We start from the raw sequence: 23,653 nt of genomic DNA, 5'->3' as shown, positions 1-23,653 counted from the left end.
CAAGCAATCCTAGCAAGAAAGGAAAAAACGGCAACTTCTTTAAACTGATCCACTGTTGCAATTAGAAACGGTGGCAAAAATGTGGCCAGAGTGGGAGAGAACGGCAGTGCTTCTAGACTGCTTTAGACACAGTCAGCCAGAGACCAAAGAGGGAGGGAAAACAGGAGCGGAGATCTAATTCGCATCGAGCGCGTTATCGCTTCTCGGCCTTTTGGCTAAGATCAAGTGGTCAAGTGGGGGAAGGCAACCATTTGGAGCCTTCCTGCCATTGTATGCCGGGGGGATGCAGTCAGGGAGAAATCCCCTCGGGCAGAGTGTAGAGCTTTGGCTTGTAGAGCTTTGGCTTGATGTAATGTCACTGCAAGGAATCTGGAATGAATCTGTAAGGCAATAAGGCACCCCAGAGTGTCAGAAAAAAAAAAAGTTTCTGTTCTTATCAGTTTAATATCTGATATGTCCCCTATCTGGGGACCAAATATTAAATTGATTTTTGGAACAGGGAGATGGAACAAGAGCTTGCTCCATCCACTCCACGCATCGACCCAGTATTACAGTGTCTCTGGCAACGGTGCACCTCCCTGTGGGGAGATATTCAAAATGCTGAACGGATTTTTGGAGCCTGTATTATTACTCAGAATGCTGAGATATTGCAACTGTGGTTTTCTTGTTTACTCCTGGGATGGATGAGTGCCACTCCCTTTCTTCCTTTTCCCTCTTGCAGTTTTACCTTGGAGGGAAAGACGTCAGTCTCAGGTCACTTTTCAGGAAGCTGCAAGCCTGTGTATTGGGACGTGCCACCTTCCACAGACTTGGTCTCCTGACCTGAAACATTTAACTCCAGTTGTTGTGTGAAATATTACTGCAGTTTTAAACTGGCAGTTCCAGAATTAATTGTTTCCAAGTCAGACATTTCCCGAAACAGAGAGCGCGAGAGAGACACAATGTTAACGTTTAAACTGCCACAAGCGAGAGGCGAAATAACTTCACGTTGCTGACTTTAAAAATGCGAGCAGACAGTGCGTGTGTGTTTGGAGGGAGTGCACTGTGAATGGCCACATTGGAAGCTGTGAGATCAAACTGTGCTGCTAACTGAGTGTTAAGGTGAGTAAAAGGCACTGGTTTGGGTGGAGCATTGCGCTCAGGATGGGAGATTTTCTTGAACGGTGCCAATTAATCTGCACCAGAAAATCATCCCCTGACCGGGATTCGAACCCGGGTCTCAACGAGTTTTAAATGTTGCGTCCTAACCACTGGACCACCAGGGGAGTTGCCCTCAATCCCCTGCAAACATATACAGAAGGCTGAACACATGGCTCCCTACAGTAGCAGCAGTGTCACCAGCAGAGGGCTTGACTTGCCATTTCCACTTTGACACTCAGTCTTTTCACACTCAGTCAAATGGCAAACGTCTATTCAGGAGGTTATCGCTTCTCGGCTTCGGGACCGAATATTAAATTGAATTTTGCAACAGGGAGATGGAATAGGGGCTTGGCTCCGTCCACTCCACGCATCGACCCAGTATTGCAGTGTCTCTGGCAACGGTGCACCTCCCTGTGGGGAGATATTCAAAAGGAAAAACAGCTCTTTCCCAGCGTCTCTGTCCGTGTGTACGTATTATGACTGAGAATAAAGCTGATATATTGCACTTACTTTCTCAGCTCAGTGCTATTCTTTTCTTCTCCTGGGCTGAGTGCCGCTCGTTCGCTCGCTCGCTCGCACGCAGGCAGCGATTATAATTCAAACTGCAAAATAACTTAACTTTAAACAAGCAGGGTCTGAGTACAAATGAAAACTGCGCTCCTGGACTGGACGGACTGTCTGTTTGTCTCGGTGAGGAAAAGGCAGTGGTGGTGAGGGTGGAGCATTGCGCTCAGGAGGGGAGACTTTCTTTGAGTGGTGCCAATTAATCTGCACCAGAAAATCATCCCCCCGACCGGGATTGGAACCCGGGTCTCAACGATTTAAAAGGTTGCGTCCTCGACCACTGGGCCACCTGGGAACCGCCTGAGGAACCTGTCCGAGAGGCTGAGGACACGCACGCCTGCTCCACGAGCAGCAGCGACCAGCAGGGGGCCGACCGGCTGATCCTTCCCTTTCACAGGCAGGCTTCTGGCCCTCGATAAAACGACAAAGGTGTTCAGAAGGAAGGCCTGGGGGGAGGGAGGGAGGGAGGGACGGCCATTGGAAATCAGCACAAAGCAGGTCCCCTGGAATCTCACACCTCCGACCCAGGAAACAGGTCTCCTGGTCAAAGCAGTCCAGCCATTAACGTGACAATGGACAGGGCCCCGGCAGCTTGAGACACATCTTTCTTTCGATATGCAAGTTCTTTTTAAAAAGGTTTCCTTCCACAGCAGCTCTGAGTGAGAGACTGACTGACATACGTACACACACACACACACACACACACACACAACACCGTCACCCATCCGATTGGTGGACCGCGGGGTCGACAATCTAACTTTTCGTTTCGATGCAGGGGAGAGCGCGAACGCAGTCCCCCACTACCACAAATTTTGCAGTCGAGTATCCCGCATTTGGGGACATCGCAGGCGTCAGCGCACACCCCAAGTGCAATGGGCTAGCCTCGTCCTGGGAGATCCGCCTTCGGGATCACAGATTCTCCCCTGCCAGGTAAGTATGCCTTGTGTCGCCACACACTGCCACTAGACAGCATTCGCTACCTTTTACGATTGCAAGGGCAGGTTTTAAGAATCAAAACGTCCCTTCGCTCGCAACGTGCTGATGCTCTGAGAGATTAATTCCGCTCAAATATCGTACCGTATATCCGATGATACACTCTGGGAGAAAATACTGCAGCGATGCGGTGCCGGCGATGGTTGTTTGCATGTCGCCCTTCAAGGGAAATGTCCCGCCTCCAGTTGTTGCTGTAGCAATATATACACGCGCGTTGTCGTGGTAATATAGAACTGCAAGTTGCCGTTGTCGTGGTAGTTTCGAATCAGCACAAAGCAGGTGCACTCCCTGGAATGTCACACCTGCGTCCCAGAAAACAGGTCTCCTGGTCAAAGCAGTCCCGCCCCGCCCTGGGATTAACGTGACAATGGACAGGGCCCAGTCAGGGAGCAGCTTGAGAGACATCTTTCAATAGGCACTTCTGAAACATTAACGCCTTGTTTCTTTCGACAGTTTAACCAGCCTTTAACACGTCTTGTGTTTTTATTTCCCATTTCCAGCCCAGCCAGCCCAGCCAGCCGAGCCAGCATCTGCAGTATTTTCTTTTGATTGGTCTTGCCTGCTGTGGAATGAACGTTTAAACACGAGCTGCTGATTGTCAGCACCTCACCTCTTTCTCAATTGGCCGTTGCAATCTCACTCACTCGCTGTGAGACACGTCACGTCACGTCACTAGTTTTCTTTAAAGCGGTTTCCTTCCACGGCAGTGAGTTAGTGACTGAGACTGACTGACGGAGGTCCGTTGAGACACCACCTTCTCCCATCTGATCGGTGGCCGACTGGCAAATTTACCAATCTGTCAAGCAATCCTAGCAAGAAAGGAAAAAACGGCAACTTCTTTAAACTGATCCACTGTTGCAATTAGAAACGGTGGCAAAAATGTGGCCAGAGTGGGAGAGAACGGCAGTGCTTCTAGACTGCTTTAGACACAGTCAGCCAGAGACCAAAGAGGGAGGGAAAACAGGAGCGGAGATCTAATTCGCATCGAGCGCGTTATCGCTTCTCGGCCTTTTGGCTAAGATCAAGTGGTCAAGTGGGGGAAGGCAACCATTTGGAGCCTTCCTGCCATTGTATGCCGGGGGGATGCAGTCAGGGAGAAATCCCCTCGGGCAGAGTGTAGAGCTTTGGCTTGTAGAGCTTTGGCTTGATGTAATGTCACTGCAAGGAATCTGGAATGAATCTGTAAGGCAATAAGGCACCCCAGAGTGTCAGAAAAAAAAAAAGTTTCTGTTCTTATCAGTTTAATATCTGATATGTCCCCTATCTGGGGACCAAATATTAAATTGATTTTTGGAACAGGGAGATGGAACAAGAGCTTGCTCCATCCACTCCACGCATCGACCCAGTATTACAGTGTCTCTGGCAACGGTGCACCTCCCTGTGGGGAGATATTCAAAATGCTGAACGGATTTTTGGAGCCTGTATTATTACTCAGAATGCTGAGATATTGCAACTGTGGTTTTCTTGTTTACTCCTGGGATGGATGAGTGCCACTCCCTTTCTTCCTTTTCCCTCTTGCAGTTTTACCTTGGAGGGAAAGACGTCAGTCTCAGGTCACTTTTCAGGAAGCTGCAAGCCTGTGTATTGGGACGTGCCACCTTCCACAGACTTGGTCTCCTGACCTGAAACATTTAACTCCAGTTGTTGTGTGAAATATTACTGCAGTTTTAAACTGGCAGTTCCAGAATTAATTGTTTCCAAGTCAGACATTTCCCGAAACAGAGAGCGCGAGAGAGACACAATGTTAACGTTTAAACTGCCACAAGCGAGAGGCGAAATAACTTCACGTTGCTGACTTTAAAAATGCGAGCAGACAGTGCGTGTGTGTTTGGAGGGAGTGCACTGTGAATGGCCACATTGGAAGCTGTGAGATCAAACTGTGCTGCTAACTGAGTGTTAAGGTGAGTAAAAGGCACTGGTTTGGGTGGAGCATTGCGCTCAGGATGGGAGATTTTCTTGAACGGTGCCAATTAATCTGCACCAGAAAATCATCCCCTGACCGGGATTCGAACCCGGGTCTCAACGACTTTCAAATGTTGCGTCCTAACCACTAGACCACCAGGGGAGTTGCCCTCAGTCCCCTGCAAACATATACAGAAGGCTGAACACATGGCTCCCTACAGTAGCAGCAGTGTCACCAGCAGAGGGCTTGACTTGCCATTTCCACTTTGACACTCAGTCTTTTCACACTCAGTCAAATGGCAAACGTCTATTCAGGAGGTTATCGCTTCTCGGCTTCGGGACCGAATATTAAATTGAATTTTGCAACAGGGAGATGGAATAGGGGCTTGGCTCCGTCCACTCCACGCATCGACCCAGTATTGCAGTGTCTCTGGCAACGGTGCACCTCCCTGTGGGGAGATATTCAAAAGGAAAAACAGCTCTTTCCCAGCGTCTCTGTCCGTGTGTACGTATTATGACTGAGAATAAAGCTGATATATTGCACTTACTTTCTCAGCTCAGTGGTATTCTTTTCTTCTCCTGGGCTGAGTGCCGCTCGTTCGCTCGCTCGCTCGCACGCAGGCAGCGATTATAATTCAAACTGCAAAATAACTTAACTTTAAACAAGCAGGGTCTGAGTACAAATGAAAACTGCGCTCCTGGACTGGACGGACTGTCTGTTTGTCTCGGTGAGGAAAAGGCAGTGGTGGTGAGGGTGGAGCATTGCGCTCAGGAGGGGAGACTTTCTTTGAGTGGTGCCAATTAATCTGCACCAGAAAATCATCCCCCCGACCGGGATTGGAACCCGGGTCTCAACGATTTAAAAGGTTGCGTCCTCGACCACTGGGCCACCTGGGAACCGCCTGAGGAACCTGTCCGAGAGGCTGAGGACACGCACGCCTGCTCCACGAGCAGCAGCGACCAGCAGGGGGCCGACCGGCTGATCCTTCCCTTTCACAGGCAGGCTTCTGGCCCTCGATAAAACGACAAAGGTGTTCAGAAGGAAGGCCTGGGGGGAGGGAGGGAGGGACGGCCATTGGAAATCAGCACAAAGCAGGTCCCCTGGAATCTCACACCTCCGACCCAGGAAACAGGTCTCCTGGTCAAAGCAGTCCAGCCATTAACGTGACAATGGACAGGGCCCCGGCAGCTTGAGACACATCTTTCTTTCGATATGCAAGTTCTTTTTAAAAAGGTTTCCTTCCACAGCAGCTCTGAGTGAGAGACTGACTGACATACGTACACACACACACACACACACACACACACAACACCGTCACCCATCCGATTGGTGGACCGCGGGGTCGACAATCTAACTTTTCGTTTCGATGCAGGGGAGAGCGCGAACGCAGTCCCCCACTACCACAAATTTTGCAGTCGAGTATCCCGCATTTGGGGACATCGCAGGCGTCAGCGCACACCCCAAGTGCAATGGGCTAGCCTCGTCCTGGGAGATCCGCCTTCGGGATCACAGATTCTCCCCTGCCAGGTAAGTATGCCTTGTGTCGCCACACACTGCCACTAGACAGCATTCGCTACCTTTTACGATTGCAAGGGCAGGTTTTAAGAATCAAAACGTCCCTTCGCTCGCAACGTGCTGATGCTCTGAGAGATTAATTCCGCTCAAATATCGTACCGTATATCCGATGATACACTCTGGGAGAAAATACTGCAGCGATGCGGTGCCGGCGATGGTTGTTTGCATGTCGCCCTTCAAGGGAAATGTCCCGCCTCCAGTTGTTGCTGTAGCAATATATACACGCGCGTTGTCGTGGTAATATAGAACTGCAAGTTGCCGTTGTCGTGGTAGTTTCGAATCAGCACAAAGCAGGTGCACTCCCTGGAATGTCACACCTGCGTCCCAGAAAACAGGTCTCCTGGTCAAAGCAGTCCCGCCCCGCCCTGGGATTAACGTGACAATGGACAGGGCCCAGTCAGGGAGCAGCTTGAGAGACATCTTTCAATAGGCACTTCTGAAACATTAACGCCTTGTTTCTTTCGACAGTTTAACCAGCCTTTAACACGTCTTGTGTTTTTATTTCCCATTTCCAGCCCAGCCAGCCCAGCCAGCCGAGCCAGCATCTGCAGTATTTTCTTTTGATTGGTCTTGCCTGCTGTGGAATGAACGTTTAAACACGAGCTGCTGATTGTCAGCACCTCACCTCTTTCTCAATTGGCCGTTGCAATCTCACTCACTCGCTGTGAGACACGTCACGTCACGTCACTAGTTTTCTTTAAAGCGGTTTCCTTCCACGGCAGTGAGTTAGTGACTGAGACTGACTGACGGAGGTCCGTTGAGACACCACCTTCTCCCATCTGATCGGTGGCCGACTGGCAAATTTACCAATCTGTCAAGCAATCCTAGCAAGAAAGGAAAAAACGGCAACTTCTTTAAACTGATCCACTGTTGCAATTAGAAACGGTGGCAAAAATGTGGCCAGAGTGGGAGAGAACGGCAGTGCTTCTAGACTGCTTTAGACACAGTCAGCCAGAGACCAAAGAGGGAGGGAAAACAGGAGCGGAGATCTAATTCGCATCGAGCGCGTTATCGCTTCTCGGCCTTTTGGCTAAGATCAAGTGGTCAAGTGGGGGAAGGCAACCATTTGGAGCCTTCCTGCCATTGTATGCCGGGGGGATGCAGTCAGGGAGAAATCCCCTCGGGCAGAGTGTAGAGCTTTGGCTTGTAGAGCTTTGGCTTGATGTAATGTCACTGCAAGGAATCTGGAATGAATCTGTAAGGCAATAAGGCACCCCAGAGTGTCAGAAAAAAAAAAAGTTTCTGTTCTTATCAGTTTAATATCTGATATGTCCCCTATCTGGGGACCAAATATTAAATTGATTTTTGGAACAGGGAGATGGAACAAGAGCTTGCTCCATCCACTCCACGCATCGACCCAGTATTACAGTGTCTCTGGCAACGGTGCACCTCCCTGTGGGGAGATATTCAAAATGCTGAACGGATTTTTGGAGCCTGTATTATTACTCAGAATGCTGAGATATTGCAACTGTGGTTTTCTTGTTTACTCCTGGGATGGATGAGTGCCACTCCCTTTCTTCCTTTTCCCTCTTGCAGTTTTACCTTGGAGGGAAAGACGTCAGTCTCAGGTCACTTTTCAGGAAGCTGCAAGCCTGTGTATTGGGACGTGCCACCTTCCACAGACTTGGTCTCCTGACCTGAAACATTTAACTCCAGTTGTTGTGTGAAATATTACTGCAGTTTTAAACTGGCAGTTCCAGAATTAATTGTTTCCAAGTCAGACATTTCCCGAAACAGAGAGCGCGAGAGAGACACAATGTTAACGTTTAAACTGCCACAAGCGAGAGGCGAAATAACTTCACGTTGCTGACTTTAAAAATGCGAGCAGACAGTGCGTGTGTGTTTGGAGGGAGTGCACTGTGAATGGCCACATTGGAAGCTGTGAGATCAAACTGTGCTGCTAACTGAGTGTTAAGGTGAGTAAAAGGCACTGGTTTGGGTGGAGCATTGCGCTCAGGATGGGAGATTTTCTTGAACGGTGCCAATTAATCTGCACCAGAAAATCATCCCCTGACCGGGATTCGAACCCGGGTCTCAACGAGTTTTAAATGTTGCGTCCTAACCACTGGACCACCAGGGGAGTTGCCCTCAATCCCCTGCAAACATATACAGAAGGCTGAACACATGGCTCCCTACAGTAGCAGCAGTGTCACCAGCAGAGGGCTTGACTTGCCATTTCCACTTTGACACTCAGTCTTTTCACACTCAGTCAAATGGCAAACGTCTATTCAGGAGGTTATCGCTTCTCGGCTTCGGGACCGAATATTAAATTGAATTTTGGAACAGGGAGATGGAATAGGGGCTTGGCTCCGTCCACTCCACGCATCGACCCAGTATTGCAGTGTCTCTGGCAACGGTGCACCTCCCTGTGGGGAGATATTCAAAAGGAAAAACAGCTCTTTCCCAGCGTCTCTGTCCGTGTGTACGTATTATGACTGAGAATAAAGCTGATATATTGCACTTACTTTCTCAGCTCAGTGGTATTCTTTTCTTCTCCTGGGCTGAGTGCCGCTCGTTCGCTCGCTCGCTCGCACGCAGGCAGCGATTATAATTCAAACTGCAAAATAACTTAACTTTAAACAAGCAGGGTCTGAGTACAAATGAAAACTGCGCTCCTGGACTGGACGGACTGTCTGTTTGTCTCGGTGAGGAAAAGGCAGTGGTGGTGAGGGTGGAGCATTGCGCTCAGGAGGGGAGACTTTCTTTGAGTGGTGCCAATTAATCTGCACCAGAAAATCATCCCCCCGACCGGGATTGGAACCCGGGTCTCAACGATTTAAAAGGTTGCGTCCTCGACCACTGGGCCACCTGGGAACCGCCTGAGGAACCTGTCCGAGAGGCTGAGGACACGCACGCCTGCTCCACGAGCAGCAGCGACCAGCAGGGGGCCGACCGGCTGATCCTTCCCTTTCACAGGCAGGCTTCTGGCCCTCGATAAAACGACAAAGGTGTTCAGAAGGAAGGCCTGGGGGGAGGGAGGGAGGGAGGGACGGCCATTGGAAATCAGCACAAAGCAGGTCCCCTGGAATCTCACACCTCCGACCCAGGAAACAGGTCTCCTGGTCAAAGCAGTCCAGCCATTAACGTGACAATGGACAGGGCCCCGGCAGCTTGAGACACATCTTTCTTTCGATATGCAAGTTCTTTTTAAAAAGGTTTCCTTCCACAGCAGCTCTGAGTGAGAGACTGACTGACATACGTACACACACACACACACACACACACACACAACACCGTCACCCATCCGATTGGTGGACCGCGGGGTCGACAATCTAACTTTTCGTTTCGATGCAGGGGAGAGCGCGAACGCAGTCCCCCACTACCACAAATTTTGCAGTCGAGTATCCCGCATTTGGGGACATCGCAGGCGTCAGCGCACACCCCAAGTGCAATGGGCTAGCCTCGTCCTGGGAGATCCGCCTTCGGGATCACAGATTCTCCCCTGCCAGGTAAGTATGCCTTGTGTCGCCACACACTGCCACTAGACAGCATTCGCTACCTTTTACGATTGCAAGGGCAGGTTTTAAGAATCAAAACGTCCCTTCGCTCGCAACGTGCTGATGCTCTGAGAGATTAATTCCGCTCAAATATCGTACCGTATATCCGATGATACACTCTGGGAGAAAATACTGCAGCGATGCGGTGCCGGCGATGGTTGTTTGCATGTCGCCCTTCAAGGGAAATGTCCCGCCTCCAGTTGTTGCTGTAGCAATATATACACGCGCGTTGTCGTGGTAATATAGAACTGCAAGTTGCCGTTGTCGTGGTAGTTTCGAATCAGCACAAAGCAGGTGCACTCCCTGGAATGTCACACCTGCGTCCCAGAAAACAGGTCTCCTGGTCAAAGCAGTCCCGCCCCGCCCTGGGATTAACGTGACAATGGACAGGGCCCAGTCAGGGAGCAGCTTGAGAGACATCTTTCAATAGGCACTTCTGAAACATTAACGCCTTGTTTCTTTCGACAGTTTAACCAGCCTTTAACACGTCTTGTGTTTTTATTTCCCATTTCCAGCCCAGCCAGCCCAGCCAGCCGAGCCAGCATCTGCAGTATTTTCTTTTGATTGGTCTTGCCTGCTGTGGAATGAACGTTTAAACACGAGCTGCTGATTGTCAGCACCTCACCTCTTTCTCAATTGGCCGTTGCAATCTCACTCACTCGCTGTGAGACACGTCACGTCACGTCACTAGTTTTCTTTAAAGCGGTTTCCTTCCACGGCAGTGAGTTAGTGACTGAGACTGACTGACGGAGGTCCGTTGAGACACCACCTTCTCCCATCTGATCGGTGGCCGACTGGCAAATTTACCAATCTGTCAAGCAATCCTAGCAAGAAAGGAAAAAACGGCAACTTCTTTAAACTGATCCACTGTTGCAATTAGAAACGGTGGCAAAAATGTGGCCAGAGTGGGAGAGAACGGCAGTGCTTCTAGACTGCTTTAGACACAGTCAGCCAGAGACCAAAGAGGGAGGGAAAACAGGAGCGGAGATCTAATTCGCATCGAGCGCGTTATCGCTTCTCGGCCTTTTGGCTAAGATCAAGTGGTCAAGTGGGGGAAGGCAACCATTTGGAGCCTTCCTGCCATTGTATGCCGGGGGGATGCAGTCAGGGAGAAATCCCCTCGGGCAGAGTGTAGAGCTTTGGCTTGTAGAGCTTTGGCTTGATGTAATGTCACTGCAAGGAATCTGGAATGAATCTGTAAGGCAATAAGGCACCCCAGAGTGTCAGAAAAAAAAAAAGTTTCTGTTCTTATCAGTTTAATATCTGATATGTCCCCTATCTGGGGACCAAATATTAAATTGATTTTTGGAACAGGGAGATGGAACAAGAGCTTGCTCCATCCACTCCACGCATCGACCCAGTATTACAGTGTCTCTGGCAACGGTGCACCTCCCTGTGGGGAGATATTCAAAATGCTGAACGGATTTTTGGAGCCTGTATTATTACTCAGAATGCTGAGATATTGCAACTGTGGTTTTCTTGTTTACTCCTGGGATGGATGAGTGCCACTCCCTTTCTTCCTTTTCCCTCTTGCAGTTTTACCTTGGAGGGAAAGACGTCAGTCTCAGGTCACTTTTCAGGAAGCTGCAAGCCTGTGTATTGGGACGTGCCACCTTCCACAGACTTGGTCTCCTGACCTGAAACATTTAACTCCAGTTGTTGTGTGAAATATTACTGCAGTTTTAAACTGGCAGTTCCAGAATTAATTGTTTCCAAGTCAGACATTTCCCGAAACAGAGAGCGCGAGAGAGACACAATGTTAACGTTTAAATTGCCACAAGCGAGAGGCGAAATAACTTCACGTTGCTGACTTTAAAAATGCGAGCAGACAGTGCGTGTGTGTTTGGAGGGAGTGCACTGTGAATGGCCACATTGGAAGCTGTGAGATCAAACTGTGCTGCTAACTGAGTGTTAAGGTGAGTAAAAGGCACTGGTTTGGGTGGAGCATTGCGCTCAGGATGGGAGATTTTCTTGAACGGTGCCAATTAATCTGCACCAGAAAATCATCCCCTGACCGGGATTCGAACCCGGGTCTCAACGACTTTCAAATGTTGCGTCCTAACCACTAGACCACCAGGGGAGTTGCCCTCAGTCCCCTGCAAACATATACAGAAGGCTGAACACATGGCTCCCTACAGTAGCAGCAGTGTCACCAGCAGAGGGCTTGACTTGCCATTTCCACTTTGACACTCAGTCTTTTCACACTCAGTCAAATGGCAAACGTCTATTCAGGAGGTTATCGCTTCTCGGCTTCGGGACCGAATATTAAATTGAATTTTGCAACAGGGAGATGGAATAGGGGCTTGGCTCCGTCCACTCCACGCATCGACCCAGTATTGCAGTGTCTCTGGCAACGGTGCACCTCCCTGTGGGGAGATATTCAAAAGGAAAAACAGCTCTTTCCCAGCGTCTCTGTCCGTGTGTACGTATTATGACTGAGAATAAAGCTGATATATTGCACTTACTTTCTCAGCTCAGTGGTATTCTTTTCTTCTCCTGGGCTGAGTGCCGCTCGTTCGCTCGCTCGCTCGCACGCAGGCAGCGATTATAATTCAAACTGCAAAATAACTTAACTTTAAACAAGCAGGGTCTGAGTACAAATGAAAACTGCGCTCCTGGACTGGACGGACTGTCTGTTTGTCTCGGTGAGGAAAAGGCAGTGGTGGTGAGGGTGGAGCATTGCGCTCAGGAGGGGAGACTTTCTTTGAGTGGTGCCAATTAATCTGCACCAGAAAATCATCCCCCCGACCGGGATTGGAACCCGGGTCTCAACGATTTAAAAGGTTGCGTCCTCGACCACTGGGCCACCTGGGAACCGCCTGAGGAACCTGTCCGAGAGGCTGAGGACACGCACGCCTGCTCCACGAGCAGCAGCGACCAGCAGGGGGCCGACCGGCTGATCCTTCCCTTTCACAGGCAGGCTTCTGGCCCTCGATAAAACGACAAAGGTGTTCAGAAGGAAGGCCTGGGGGGAGGGAGGGAGGGACGGCCATTGGAAATCAGCACAAAGCAGGTCCCCTGGAATCTCACACCTCCGACCCAGGAAACAGGTCTCCTGGTCAAAGCAGTCCAGCCATTAACGTGACAATGGACAGGGCCCCGGCAGCTTGAGACACATCTTTCTTTCGATATGCAAGTTCTTTTTAAAAAGGTTTCCTTCCACAGCAGCTCTGAGTGAGAGACTGACTGACATACGTACACACACACACACACACACACACACACAACACCGTCACCCATCCGATTGGTGGACCGCGGGGTCGACAATCTAACTTTTCGTTTCGATGCAGGGGAGAGCGCGAACGCAGTCCCCCACTACCACAAATTTTGCAGTCGAGTATCCCGCATTTGGGGACATCGCAGGCGTCAGCGCACACCCCAAGTGCAATGGGCTAGCCTCGTCCTGGGAGATCCGCCTTCGGGATCACAGATTCTCCCCTGCCAGGTAAGTATGCCTTGTGTCGCCACACACTGCCACTAGACAGCATTCGCTACCTTTTACGATTGCAAGGGCAGGTTTTAAGAATCAAAACGTCCCTTCGCTCGCAACGTGCTGATGCTCTGAGAGATTAATTCCGCTCAAATATCGTACCGTATATCCGATGATACACTCTGGGAGAAAATACTGCAGCGATGCGGTGCCGGCGATGGTTGTTTGCATGTCGCCCTTCAAGGGAAATGTCCCGCCTCCAGTTGTTGCTGTAGCAATATATACACGCGCGTTGTCGTGGTAATATAGAACTGCAAGTTGCCGTTGTCGTGGTAGTTTCGAATCAGCACAAAGCAGGTGCACTCCCTGGAATGTCACACCTGCGTCCCAGAAAACAGGTCTCCTGGTCAAAGCAGTCCCGCCCCGCCCTGGGATTAACGTGACAATGGACAGGGCCCAGTCAGGGAGCAGCTTGAGAGACATCTTTCAATAGGCACTTCTGAAACATTAACGCCTTGTTTCTTTCGACAGTTTAACCAGCCTTTAACACGTCTTGTGTTTTTATTTCCCATTTCCAGCCCAGCCAGCCCAGCCAGCCGAGCCAGCATCTGCAGTATTTTCTTTTGATTGGTCTTGCCTGCTGTGGAATGAACGTTTAAACACGAGCTGCTGATTGTCAGCACCTCACCTCTTTCTCAATTGGCCGTTGCAATCTCACTCACTCGCTGTGAGACACGTCACGTCACGTCACTAGTTTTCTTTAAAGCGGTTTCCTTCCACGGCAGTGAGTTAGTGACTGAGACTGACTGACGGAGGTCCGTTGAGACACCACCTTCTCCCATCTGATCGGTGGCCGACTGGCAAATTTACCAATCTGTCAAGCAATCCTAGCAAGAAAGGAAAAAACGGCAACTTCTTTAAACTGATCCACTGTTGCAATTAGAAACGGTGGCAAAAATGTGGCCAGAGTGGGAGAGAACGGCAGTGCTTCTAGACTGCTTTAGACACAGTCAGCCAGAGACCAAAGAGGGAGGGAAAACAGGAGCGGAGATCTAATTCGCATCGAGCGCGTTATCGCTTCTCGGCCTTTTGGCTAAGATCAAGTGGTCAAGTGGGGGAAGGCAACCATTTGGAGCCTTCCTGCCATTGTATGCCGGGGGGATGCAGTCAGGGAGAAATCCCCTCGGGCAGAGTGTAGAGCTTTGGCTTGTAGAGCTTTGGCTTGATGTAATGTCACTGCAAGGAATCTGGAATGAATCTGTAAGGCAATAAGGCACCCCAGAGTGTCAGAAAAAAAAAAAGTTTCTGTTCTTATCAGTTTAATATCTGATATGTCCCCTATCTGGGGACCAAATATTAAATTGATTTTTGGAACAGGGAGATGGAACAAGAGCTTGCTCCATCCACTCCACGCATCGACCCAGTATTACAGTGTCTCTGGCAACGGTGCACCTCCCTGTGGGGAGATATTCAAAATGCTGAACGGATTTTTGGAGCCTGTATTATTACTCAGAATGCTGAGATATTGCAACTGTGGTTTTCTTGTTTACTCCTGGGATGGATGAGTGCCACTCCCTTTCTTCCTTTTCCCTCTTGCAGTTTTACCTTGGAGGGAAAGACGTCAGTCTCAGGTCACTTTTCAGGAAGCTGCAAGCCTGTGTATTGGGACGTGCCACCTTCCACAGACTTGGTCTCCTGACCTGAAACATTTAACTCCAGTTGTTGTGTGAAATATTACTGCAGTTTTAAACTGGCAGTTCCAGAATTAATTGTTTCCAAGTCAGACATTTCCCGAAACAGAGAGCGCGAGAGAGACACAATGTTAACGTTTAAACTGCCACAAGCGAGAGGCGAAATAACTTCACGTTGCTGACTTTAAAAATGCGAGCAGACAGTGCGTGTGTGTTTGGAGGGAGTGCACTGTGAATGGCCACATTGGAAGCTGTGAGATCAAACTGTGCTGCTAACTGAGTGTTAAGGTGAGTAAAAGGCACTGGTTTGGGTGGAGCATTGCGCTCAGGATGGGAGATTTTCTTGAACGGTGCCAATTAATCTGCACCAGAAAATCATCCCCTGACCGGGATTCGAACCCGGGTCTCAACGACTTTCAAATGTTGCGTCCTAACCACTAGACCACCAGGGGAGTTGCCCTCAGTCCCCTGCAAACATATACAGAAGGCTGAACACATGGCTCCCTACAGTAGCAGCAGTGTCACCAGCAGAGGGCTTGACTTGCCATTTCCACTTTGACACTCAGTCTTTTCACACTCAGTCAAATGGCAAACGTCTATTCAGGAGGTTATCGCTTCTCGGCTTCGGGACCGAATATTAAATTGAATTTTGCAACAGGGAGATGGAATAGGGGCTTGGCTCCGTCCACTCCACGCATCGACCCAGTATTGCAGTGTCTCTGGCAACGGTGCACCTCCCTGTGGGGAGATATTCAAAAGGAAAAACAGCTCTTTCCCAGCGTCTCTGTCCGTGTGTACGTATTATGACTGAGAATAAAGCTGATATATTGCACTTACTTTCTCAGCTCAGTGGTATTCTTTTCTTCTCCTGGGCTGAGTGCCGCTCGTTCGCTCGCTCGCTCGCACGCAGGCAGCGATTATAATTCAAACTGCAAAATAACTTAACTTTAAACAAGCAGGGTCTGAGTACAAATGAAAACTGCGCTCCTGGACTGGACGGACTGTCTGTTTGTCTCGGTGAGGAAAAGGCAGTGGTGGTGAGGGTGGAGCATTGCGCTCAGGAGGGGAGACTTTCTTTGAGTGGTGCCAATTAATCTGCACCAGAAAATCATCCCCCCGACCGGGATTGGAACCCGGGTCTCAACGATTTAAAAGGTTGCGTCCTCGACCACTGGGCCACCTGGGAACCGCCTGAGGAACCTGTCCGAGAGGCTGAGGACACGCACGCCTGCTCCACGAGCAGCAGCGACCAGCAGGGGGCCGACCGGCTGATCCTTCCCTTTCACAGGCAGGCTTCTGGCCCTCGATAAAACGACAAAGGTGTTCAGAAGGAAGGCCTGGGGGGAGGGAGGGAGGGACGGCCATTGGAAATCAGCACAAAGCAGGTCCCCTGGAATCTCACACCTCCGACCCAGGAAACAGGTCTCCTGGTCAAAGCAGTCCAGCCATTAACGTGACAATGGACAGGGCCCCGGCAGCTTGAGACACATCTTTCTTTCGATATGCAAGTTCTTTTTAAAAAGGTTTCCTTCCACAGCAGCTCTGAGTGAGAGACTGACTGACATACGTACACACACACACACACACACACACACACAACACCGTCACCCATCCGATTGGTGGACCGCGGGGTCGACAATCTAACTTTTCGTTTCGATGCAGGGGAGAGCGCGAACGCAGTCCCCCACTACCACAAATTTTGCAGTCGAGTATCCCGCATTTGGGGACATCGCAGGCGTCAGCGCACACCCCAAGTGCAATGGGCTAGCCTCGTCCTGGGAGATCCGCCTTCGGGATCACAGATTCTCCCCTGCCAGGTAAGTATGCCTTGTGTCGCCACACACTGCCACTAGACAGCATTCGCTACCTTTTACGATTGCAAGGGCAGGTTTTAAGAATCAAAACGTCCCTTCGCTCGCAACGTGCTGATGCTCTGAGAGATTAATTCCGCTCAAATATCGTACCGTATATCCGATGATACACTCTGGGAGAAAATACTGCAGCGATGCGGTGCCGGCGATGGTTGTTTGCATGTCGCCCTTCAAGGGAAATGTCCCGCCTCCAGTTGTTGCTGTAGCAATATATACACGCGCGTTGTCGTGGTAATATAGAACTGCAAGTTGCCGTTGTCGTGGTAGTTTCGAATCAGCACAAAGCAGGTGCACTCCCTGGAATGTCACACCTGCGTCCCAGAAAACAGGTCTCCTGGTCAAAGCAGTCCCGCCCCGCCCTGGGATTAACGTGACAATGGACAGGGCCCAGTCAGGGAGCAGCTTGAGAGACATCTTTCAATAGGCACTTCTGAAACATTAACGCCTTGTTTCTTTCGACAGTTTAACCAGCCTTTAACACGTCTTGTGTTTTTATTTCCCATTTCCAGCCCAGCCAGCCCAGCCAGCCGAGCCAGCATCTGCAGTATTTTCTTTTGATTGGTCTTGCCTGCTGTGGAATGAACGTTTAAACACGAGCTGCTGATTGTCAGCACCTCACCTCTTTCTCAATTGGCCGTTGCAATCTCACTCACTCGCTGTGAGACACGTCACGTCACGTCACTAGTTTTCTTTAAAGCGGTTTCCTTCCACGGCAGTGAGTTAGTGACTGAGACTGACTGACGGAGGTCCGTTGAGACACCACCTTCTCCCATCTGATCGGTGGCCGACTGGCAAATTTACCAATCTGTCAAGCAATCCTAGCAAGAAAGGAAAAAACGGCAACTTCTTTAAACTGATCCACTGTTGCAATTAGAAACGGTGGCAAAAATGTGGCCAGAGTGGGAGAGAACGGCAGTGCTTCTAGACTGCTTTAGACACAGTCAGCCAGAGACCAAAGAGGGAGGGAAAACAGGAGCGGAGATCTAATTCGCATCGAGCGCGTTATCGCTTCTCGGCCTTTTGGCTAAGATCAAGTGGTCAAGTGGGGGAAGGCAACCATTTGGAGCCTTCCTGCCATTGTATGCCGGGGGGATGCAGTCAGGGAGAAATCCCCTCGGGCAGAGTGTAGAGCTTTGGCTTGTAGAGCTTTGGCTTGATGTAATGTCACTGCAAGGAATCTGGAATGAATCTGTAAGGCAATAAGGCACCCCAGAGTGTCAGAAAAAAAAAAAGTTTCTGTTCTTATCAGTTTAATATCTGATATGTCCCCTATCTGGGGACCAAATATTAAATTGATTTTTGGAACAGGGAGATGGAACAAGAGCTTGCTCCGTCCACTCCACGCATCGACCCAGTATTACAGTGTCTCTGGCAACGGTGCACCTCCCTGTGGGGAGATATTCAAAATGCTGAACGGATTTTTGGAGCCTGTATTATTACTCAGAATGCTGAGATATTGCAACTGTGGTTTTCTTGTTTACTCCTGGGATGGATGAGTGCCACTCCCTTTCTTCCTTTTCCCTCTTGCAGTTTTACCTTGGAGGGAAAGACGTCAGTCTCAGGTCACTTTTCAGGAAGCTGCAAGCCTGTGTATTGGGACGTGCCACCTTCCACAGACTTGGTCTCCTGACCTGAAACATTTAACTCCAGTTGTTGTGTGAAATATTACTGCAGTTTTAAACTGGCAGTTCCAGAATTAATTGTTTCCAAGTCAGACATTTCCCGAAACAGAGAGCGCGAGAGAGACACAATGTTAACGTTTAAACTGCCACAAGCGAGAGGCGAAATAACTTCACGTTGCTGACTTTAAAAATGCGAGCAGACAGTGCGTGTGTGTTTGGAGGGAGTGCACTGTGAATGGCCACATTGGAAGCTGTGAGATCAAACTGTGCTGCTAACTGAGTGTTAAGGTGAGTAAAAGGCACTGGTTTGGGTGGAGCATTGCGCTCAGGATGGGAGATTTTCTTGAACGGTGCCAATTAATCTGCACCAGAAAATCATCCCCTGACCGGGATTCGAACCCGGGTCTCAACGAGTTTTAAATGTTGCGTCCTAACCACTGGACCACCAGGGGAGTTGCCCTCAATCCCCTGCAAACATATACAGAAGGCTGAACACATGGCTCCCTACAGTAGCAGCAGTGTCACCAGCAGAGGGCTTGACTTGCCATTTCCACTTTGACACTCAGTCTTTTCACACTCAGTCAAATGGCAAACGTCTATTCAGGAGGTTATCGCTTCTCGGCTTCGGGACCGAATATTAAATTGAATTTTGCAACAGGGAGATGGAATAGGGGCTTGGCTCCGTCCACTCCACGCATCGACCCAGTATTGCAGTGTCTCTGGCAACGGTGCACCTCCCTGTGGGGAGATATTCAAAAGGAAAAACAGCTCTTTCCCAGCGTCTCTGTCCGTGTGTACGTATTATGACTGAGAATAAAGCTGATATATTGCACTTACTTTCTCAGCTCAGTGGTATTCTTTTCTTCTCCTGGGCTGAGTGCCGCTCGTTCGCTCGCTCGCTCGCACGCAGGCAGCGATTATAATTCAAACTGCAAAATAACTTAACTTTAAACAAGCAGGGTCTGAGTACAAATGAAAACTGCGCTCCTGGACTGGACGGACTGTCTGTTTGTCTCGGTGAGGAAAAGGCAGTGGTGGTGAGGGTGGAGCATTGCGCTCAGGAGGGGAGACTTTCTTTGAGTGGTGCCAATTAATCTGCACCAGAAAATCATCCCCCCGACCGGGATTGGAACCCGGGTCTCAACGATTTAAAAGGTTGCGTCCTCGACCACTGGGCCACCTGGGAACCGCCTGAGGAACCTGTCCGAGAGGCTGAGGACACGCACGCCTGCTCCACGAGCAGCAGCGACCAGCAGGGGGCCGACCGGCTGATCCTTCCCTTTCACAGGCAGGCTTCTGGCCCTCGATAAAACGACAAAGGTGTTCAGAAGGAAGGCCTGGGGGGAGGGAGGGAGGGAGGGACGGCCATTGGAAATCAGCACAAAGCAGGTCCCCTGGAATCTCACACCTCCGACCCAGGAAACAGGTCTCCTGGTCAAAGCAGTCCAGCCATTAACGTGACAATGGACAGGGCCCCGGCAGCTTGAGACACATCTTTCTTTCGATATGCAAGTTCTTTTTAAAAAGGTTTCCTTCCACAGCAGCTCTGAGTGAGAGACTGACTGACATACGTACACACACACACACACACACACACACACACAACACCGTCACCCATCCGATTGGTGGACCGCGGGGTCGACAATCTAACTTTTCGTTTCGATGCAGGGGAGAGCGCGAACGCAGTCCCCCACTACCACAAATTTTGCAGTCGAGTATCCCGCATTTGGGGACATCGCAGGCGTCAGCGCACACCCCAAGTGCAATGGGCTAGCCTCGTCCTGGGAGATCCGCCTTCGGGATCACAGATTCTCCCCTGCCAGGTAAGTATGCCTTGTGTCGCCACACACTGCCACTAGACAGCATTCGCTACCTTTTACGATTGCAAGGGCAGGTTTTAAGAATCAAAACGTCCCTTCGCTCGCAACGTGCTGATGCTCTGAGAGATTAATTCCGCTCAAATATCGTACCGTATATCCGATGATACACTCTGGGAGAAAATACTGCAGCGATGCGGTGCCGGCGATGGTTGTTTGCATGTCGCCCTTCAAGGGAAATGTCCCGCCTCCAGTTGTTGCTGTAGCAATATATACACGCGCGTTGTCGTGGTAATATAGAACTGCAAGTTGCCGTTGTCGTGGTAGTTTCGAATCAGCACAAAGCAGGTGCACTCCCTGGAATGTCACACCTGCGTCCCAGAAAACAGGTCTCCTGGTCAAAGCAGTCCCGCCCCGCCCTGGGATTAACGTGACAATGGACAGGGCCCAGTCAGGGAGCAGCTTGAGAGACATCTTTCAATAGGCACTTCTGAAACATTAACGCCTTGTTTCTTTCGACAGTTTAACCAGCCTTTAACACGTCTTGTGTTTTTATTTCCCATTTCCAGCCCAGCCAGCCCAGCCAGCCGAGCCAGCATCTGCAGTATTTTCTTTTGATTGGTCTTGCCTGCTGTGGAATGAACGTTTAAACACGAGCTGCTGATTGTCAGCACCTCACCTCTTTCTCAATTGGCCGTTGCAATCTCACTCACTCGCTGTGAGACACGTCACGTCACGTCACTAGTTTTCTTTAAAGCGGTTTCCTTCCACGGCAGTGAGTTAGTGACTGAGACTGACTGACGGAGGTCCGTTGAGACACCACCTTCTCCCATCTGATCGGTGGCCGACTGGCAAATTTACCAATCTGTCAAGCAATCCTAGCAAGAAAGGAAAAAACGGCAACTTCTTTAAACTGATCCACTGTTGCAATTAGAAACGGTGGCAAAAATGTGGCCAGAGTGGGAGAGAACGGCAGTGCTTCTAGACTGCTTTAGACACAGTCAGCCAGAGACCAAAGAGGGAGGGAAAACAGGAGCGGAGATCTAATTCGCATCGAGCGCGTTATCGCTTCTCGGCCTTTTGGCTAAGATCAAGTGGTCAAGTGGGGGAAGGCAACCATTTGGAGCCTTCCTGCCATTGTATGCCGGGGGGATGCAGTCAGGGAGAAATCCCCTCGGGCAGAGTGTAGAGCTTTGGCTTGTAGAGCTTTGGCTTGATGTAATGTCACTGCAAGGAATCTGGAATGAATCTGTAAGGCAATAAGGCACCCCAGAGTGTCAGAAAAAAAAAAGTTTCTGTTCTTATCAGTTTAATATCTGATATGTCCCCTATCTGGGGACCAAATATTAAATTGATTTTTGGAACAGGGAGATGGAACAAGAGCTTGCTCCGTCCACTCCACGCATCGACCCAGTATTACAGTGTCTCTGGCAACGGTGCACCTCCCTGTGGGGAGATATTCAAAATGCTGAACGGATTTTTGGAGCCTGTATTATTACTCAGAATGCTGAGATATTGCAACTGTGGTTTTCTTGTTTACTCCTGGGATGGATGAGTGCCACTCCCTTTCTTCCTTTTCCCTCTTGCAGTTTTACCTTGGAGGGAAAGACGTCAGTCTCAGGTCACTTTTCAGGAAGCTGCAAGCCTGTGTATTGGGACGTGCCACCTTCCACAGACTTGGTCTCCTGACCTGAAACATTTAACTCCAGTTGTTGTGTGAAAAATTACTGCAGTTTTAAACTGGCAGTTCCAGAATTAATTGTTTCCAAGTCAGACATTTCCCGAAACAGAGAGCGCGAGAGAGACACAATGTTAACGTTTAAACTGCCACAAGCGAGAGGCGAAATAACTTCACGTTGCTGACTTTAAAAATGCGAGCAGACAGTGCGTGTGTGTTTGGAGGGAGTGCACTGTGAATGGCCACATTGGAAGCTGTGAGATCAAACTGTGCTGCTAACTGAGTGTTAAGGTGAGTAAAAGGCACTGGTTTGGGTGGAGCATTGCGCTCAGGATGGGAGATTTTCTTGAACGGTGCCAATTAATCTGCACCAGAAAATCATCCCCTGACCGGGATTCGAACCCGGGTCTCAACGAGTTTTAAATGTTGCGTCCTAACCACTGGACCACCAGGGGAGTTGCCCTCAATCCCCTGCAAACATATACAGAAGGCTGAACACATGGCTCCCTACAGTAGCAGCAGTGTCACCAGCAGAGGGCTTGACTTGCCATTTCCACTTTGACACTCAGTCTTTTCACACTCAGTCAAATGGCAAACGTCTATTCAGGAGGTTATCGCTTCTCGGCTTCGGGACCGAATATTAAATTGAATTTTGCAACAGGGAGATGGAATAGGGGCTTGGCTCCGTCCACTCCACGCATCGACCCAGTATTGCAGTGTCTCTGGCAACGGTGCACCTCCCTGTGGGGAGATATTCAAAAGGAAAAACAGCTCTTTCCCAGCGTCTCTGTCCGTGTGTACGTATTATGACTGAGAATAAAGCTGATATATTGCACTTACTTTCTCAGCTCAGTGCTATTCTTTTCTTCTCCTGGGCTGAGTGCCGCTCGTTCGCTCGCTCGCTCGCACGCAGGCAGCGATTATAATTCAAACTGCAAAATAACTTAACTTTAAACAAGCAGGGTCTGAGTACAAATGAAAACTGCGCTCCTGGACTGGACGGACTGTCTGTTTGTCTCGGTGAGGAAAAGGCAGTGGTGGTGAGGGTGGAGCATTGCGCTCAGGAGGGGAGACTTTCTTTGAGTGGTGCCAATTAATCTGCACCAGAAAATCATCCCCCCGACCGGGATTGGAACCCGGGTCTCAACGATTTAAAAGGTTGCGTCCTCGACCACTGGGCCACCTGGGAACCGCCTGAGGAACCTGTCCGAGAGGCTGAGGACACGCACGCCTGCTCCACGAGCAGCAGCGACCAGCAGGGGGCCGACCGGCTGATCCTTCCCTTTCACAGGCAGGCTTCTGGCCCTCGATAAAACGACAAAGGTGTTCAGAAGGAAGGCCTGGGGGGAGGGAGGGAGGGAGGGACGGCCATTGGAAATCAGCACAAAGCAGGTCCCCTGGAATCTCACACCTCCGACCCAGGAAACAGGTCTCCTGGTCAAAGCAGTCCAGCCATTAACGTGACAATGGACAGGGCCCCGGCAGCTTGAGACACATCTTTCTTTCGATATGCAAGTTCTTTTTAAAAAGGTTTCCTTCCACAGCAGCTCTGAGTGAGAGACTGACTGACATACGTACACACACACACACACACACACACACACACAACACCGTCACCCATCCGATTGGTGGACCGCGGGGTCGACAATCTAACTTTTCGTTTCGATGCAGGGGAGAGCGCGAACGCAGTCCCCCACTACCACAAATTTTGCAGTCGAGTATCCCGCATTTGGGGACATCGCAGGCGTCAGCGCACACCCCAAGTGCAATGGGCTAGCCTCGTCCTGGGAGATCCGCCTTCGGGATCACAGATTCTCCCCTGCCAGGTAAGTATGCCTTGTGTCGCCACACACTGCCACTAGACAGCATTCG

General features: G+C 50.1%; 16 non-coding genes and 8 pseudogenes across 16 annotated transcripts; 14 read left to right on the top strand and 10 right to left on the bottom strand.

Annotated features, from left to right (window-relative positions):
• Positions 1 to 378: 378 nt before the first annotated feature.
• Positions 379 to 579, top strand: LOC137328748 (U2 spliceosomal RNA). The gene has a single exon (XR_010964840.1). It is a non-coding gene; the product is annotated as a U2 spliceosomal RNA (small nuclear RNA).
• An 844-nt stretch (positions 580 to 1,423) lies between these two features.
• On the top strand, positions 1,424 to 1,552 carry LOC137330522 (U2 spliceosomal RNA; annotated as a pseudogene).
• Positions 1,553 to 2,476: 924 nt separating this feature from the next.
• Positions 2,477 to 2,642, bottom strand: LOC137329442 (U1 spliceosomal RNA). The gene has a single exon (XR_010964933.1). It is a non-coding gene; the product is annotated as a U1 spliceosomal RNA (small nuclear RNA).
• Positions 2,643 to 3,875: 1,233 nt separating this feature from the next.
• LOC137328746 (U2 spliceosomal RNA) lies at positions 3,876 to 4,076 on the top strand. The gene has a single exon (XR_010964838.1). It is a non-coding gene; the product is annotated as a U2 spliceosomal RNA (small nuclear RNA).
• A 612-nt stretch (positions 4,077 to 4,688) lies between these two features.
• On the bottom strand, positions 4,689 to 4,762 carry trnas-uga (transfer RNA serine (anticodon UGA)). The gene has a single exon. It is a non-coding gene; the product is annotated as a tRNA-Ser (tRNA).
• Positions 4,763 to 4,920: 158 nt separating this feature from the next.
• Positions 4,921 to 5,049, top strand: LOC137330521 (U2 spliceosomal RNA; annotated as a pseudogene).
• Positions 5,050 to 5,969: 920 nt separating this feature from the next.
• On the bottom strand, positions 5,970 to 6,135 carry LOC137329430 (U1 spliceosomal RNA). The gene has a single exon (XR_010964932.1). It is a non-coding gene; the product is annotated as a U1 spliceosomal RNA (small nuclear RNA).
• Positions 6,136 to 7,368: 1,233 nt separating this feature from the next.
• Positions 7,369 to 7,569, top strand: LOC137328745 (U2 spliceosomal RNA). Its single transcript, XR_010964837.1, has one exon. It is a non-coding gene; the product is annotated as a U2 spliceosomal RNA (small nuclear RNA).
• Positions 7,570 to 8,413: 844 nt separating this feature from the next.
• Positions 8,414 to 8,542, top strand: LOC137330279 (U2 spliceosomal RNA; annotated as a pseudogene).
• A 924-nt stretch (positions 8,543 to 9,466) lies between these two features.
• LOC137329418 (U1 spliceosomal RNA) lies at positions 9,467 to 9,632 on the bottom strand. Its single transcript, XR_010964931.1, has one exon. It is a non-coding gene; the product is annotated as a U1 spliceosomal RNA (small nuclear RNA).
• A 1,233-nt stretch (positions 9,633 to 10,865) lies between these two features.
• LOC137328744 (U2 spliceosomal RNA) lies at positions 10,866 to 11,066 on the top strand. The gene has a single exon (XR_010964836.1). It is a non-coding gene; the product is annotated as a U2 spliceosomal RNA (small nuclear RNA).
• A 612-nt stretch (positions 11,067 to 11,678) lies between these two features.
• Positions 11,679 to 11,752, bottom strand: trnas-uga (transfer RNA serine (anticodon UGA)). Its single transcript has one exon. It is a non-coding gene; the product is annotated as a tRNA-Ser (tRNA).
• A 158-nt stretch (positions 11,753 to 11,910) lies between these two features.
• LOC137330520 (U2 spliceosomal RNA) lies at positions 11,911 to 12,039 on the top strand (annotated as a pseudogene).
• A 920-nt stretch (positions 12,040 to 12,959) lies between these two features.
• Positions 12,960 to 13,125, bottom strand: LOC137329407 (U1 spliceosomal RNA). The gene has a single exon (XR_010964930.1). It is a non-coding gene; the product is annotated as a U1 spliceosomal RNA (small nuclear RNA).
• Positions 13,126 to 14,358: 1,233 nt separating this feature from the next.
• On the top strand, positions 14,359 to 14,559 carry LOC137328743 (U2 spliceosomal RNA). Its single transcript, XR_010964835.1, has one exon. It is a non-coding gene; the product is annotated as a U2 spliceosomal RNA (small nuclear RNA).
• A 612-nt stretch (positions 14,560 to 15,171) lies between these two features.
• On the bottom strand, positions 15,172 to 15,245 carry trnas-uga (transfer RNA serine (anticodon UGA)). The gene has a single exon. It is a non-coding gene; the product is annotated as a tRNA-Ser (tRNA).
• Positions 15,246 to 15,403: 158 nt separating this feature from the next.
• On the top strand, positions 15,404 to 15,532 carry LOC137330518 (U2 spliceosomal RNA; annotated as a pseudogene).
• Positions 15,533 to 16,452: 920 nt separating this feature from the next.
• Positions 16,453 to 16,618, bottom strand: LOC137329396 (U1 spliceosomal RNA). The gene has a single exon (XR_010964928.1). It is a non-coding gene; the product is annotated as a U1 spliceosomal RNA (small nuclear RNA).
• A 1,233-nt stretch (positions 16,619 to 17,851) lies between these two features.
• LOC137328761 (U2 spliceosomal RNA) lies at positions 17,852 to 18,052 on the top strand. Its single transcript, XR_010964853.1, has one exon. It is a non-coding gene; the product is annotated as a U2 spliceosomal RNA (small nuclear RNA).
• Positions 18,053 to 18,896: 844 nt separating this feature from the next.
• On the top strand, positions 18,897 to 19,025 carry LOC137330517 (U2 spliceosomal RNA; annotated as a pseudogene).
• Positions 19,026 to 19,951: 926 nt separating this feature from the next.
• Positions 19,952 to 20,117, bottom strand: LOC137329385 (U1 spliceosomal RNA). Its single transcript, XR_010964926.1, has one exon. It is a non-coding gene; the product is annotated as a U1 spliceosomal RNA (small nuclear RNA).
• A 1,228-nt stretch (positions 20,118 to 21,345) lies between these two features.
• Positions 21,346 to 21,550, top strand: LOC137328661 (U2 spliceosomal RNA; annotated as a pseudogene).
• An 844-nt stretch (positions 21,551 to 22,394) lies between these two features.
• Positions 22,395 to 22,523, top strand: LOC137330516 (U2 spliceosomal RNA; annotated as a pseudogene).
• Positions 22,524 to 23,449: 926 nt separating this feature from the next.
• LOC137329373 (U1 spliceosomal RNA) lies at positions 23,450 to 23,615 on the bottom strand. The gene has a single exon (XR_010964925.1). It is a non-coding gene; the product is annotated as a U1 spliceosomal RNA (small nuclear RNA).
• Between the last annotated feature and the right edge of the window lie 38 nt (positions 23,616 to 23,653).

The sequence above is a fragment of the Heptranchias perlo genome, chromosome 12, assembly GCF_035084215.1.
Source record: "Heptranchias perlo isolate sHepPer1 chromosome 12, sHepPer1.hap1, whole genome shotgun sequence".
NCBI classification, from domain to species: domain Eukaryota; kingdom Metazoa; phylum Chordata; class Chondrichthyes; order Hexanchiformes; family Hexanchidae; genus Heptranchias; species Heptranchias perlo.
Note: the sequence above shows the minus strand (reverse complement) of the source record. Positions and strands in the feature narration are given on the sequence as shown.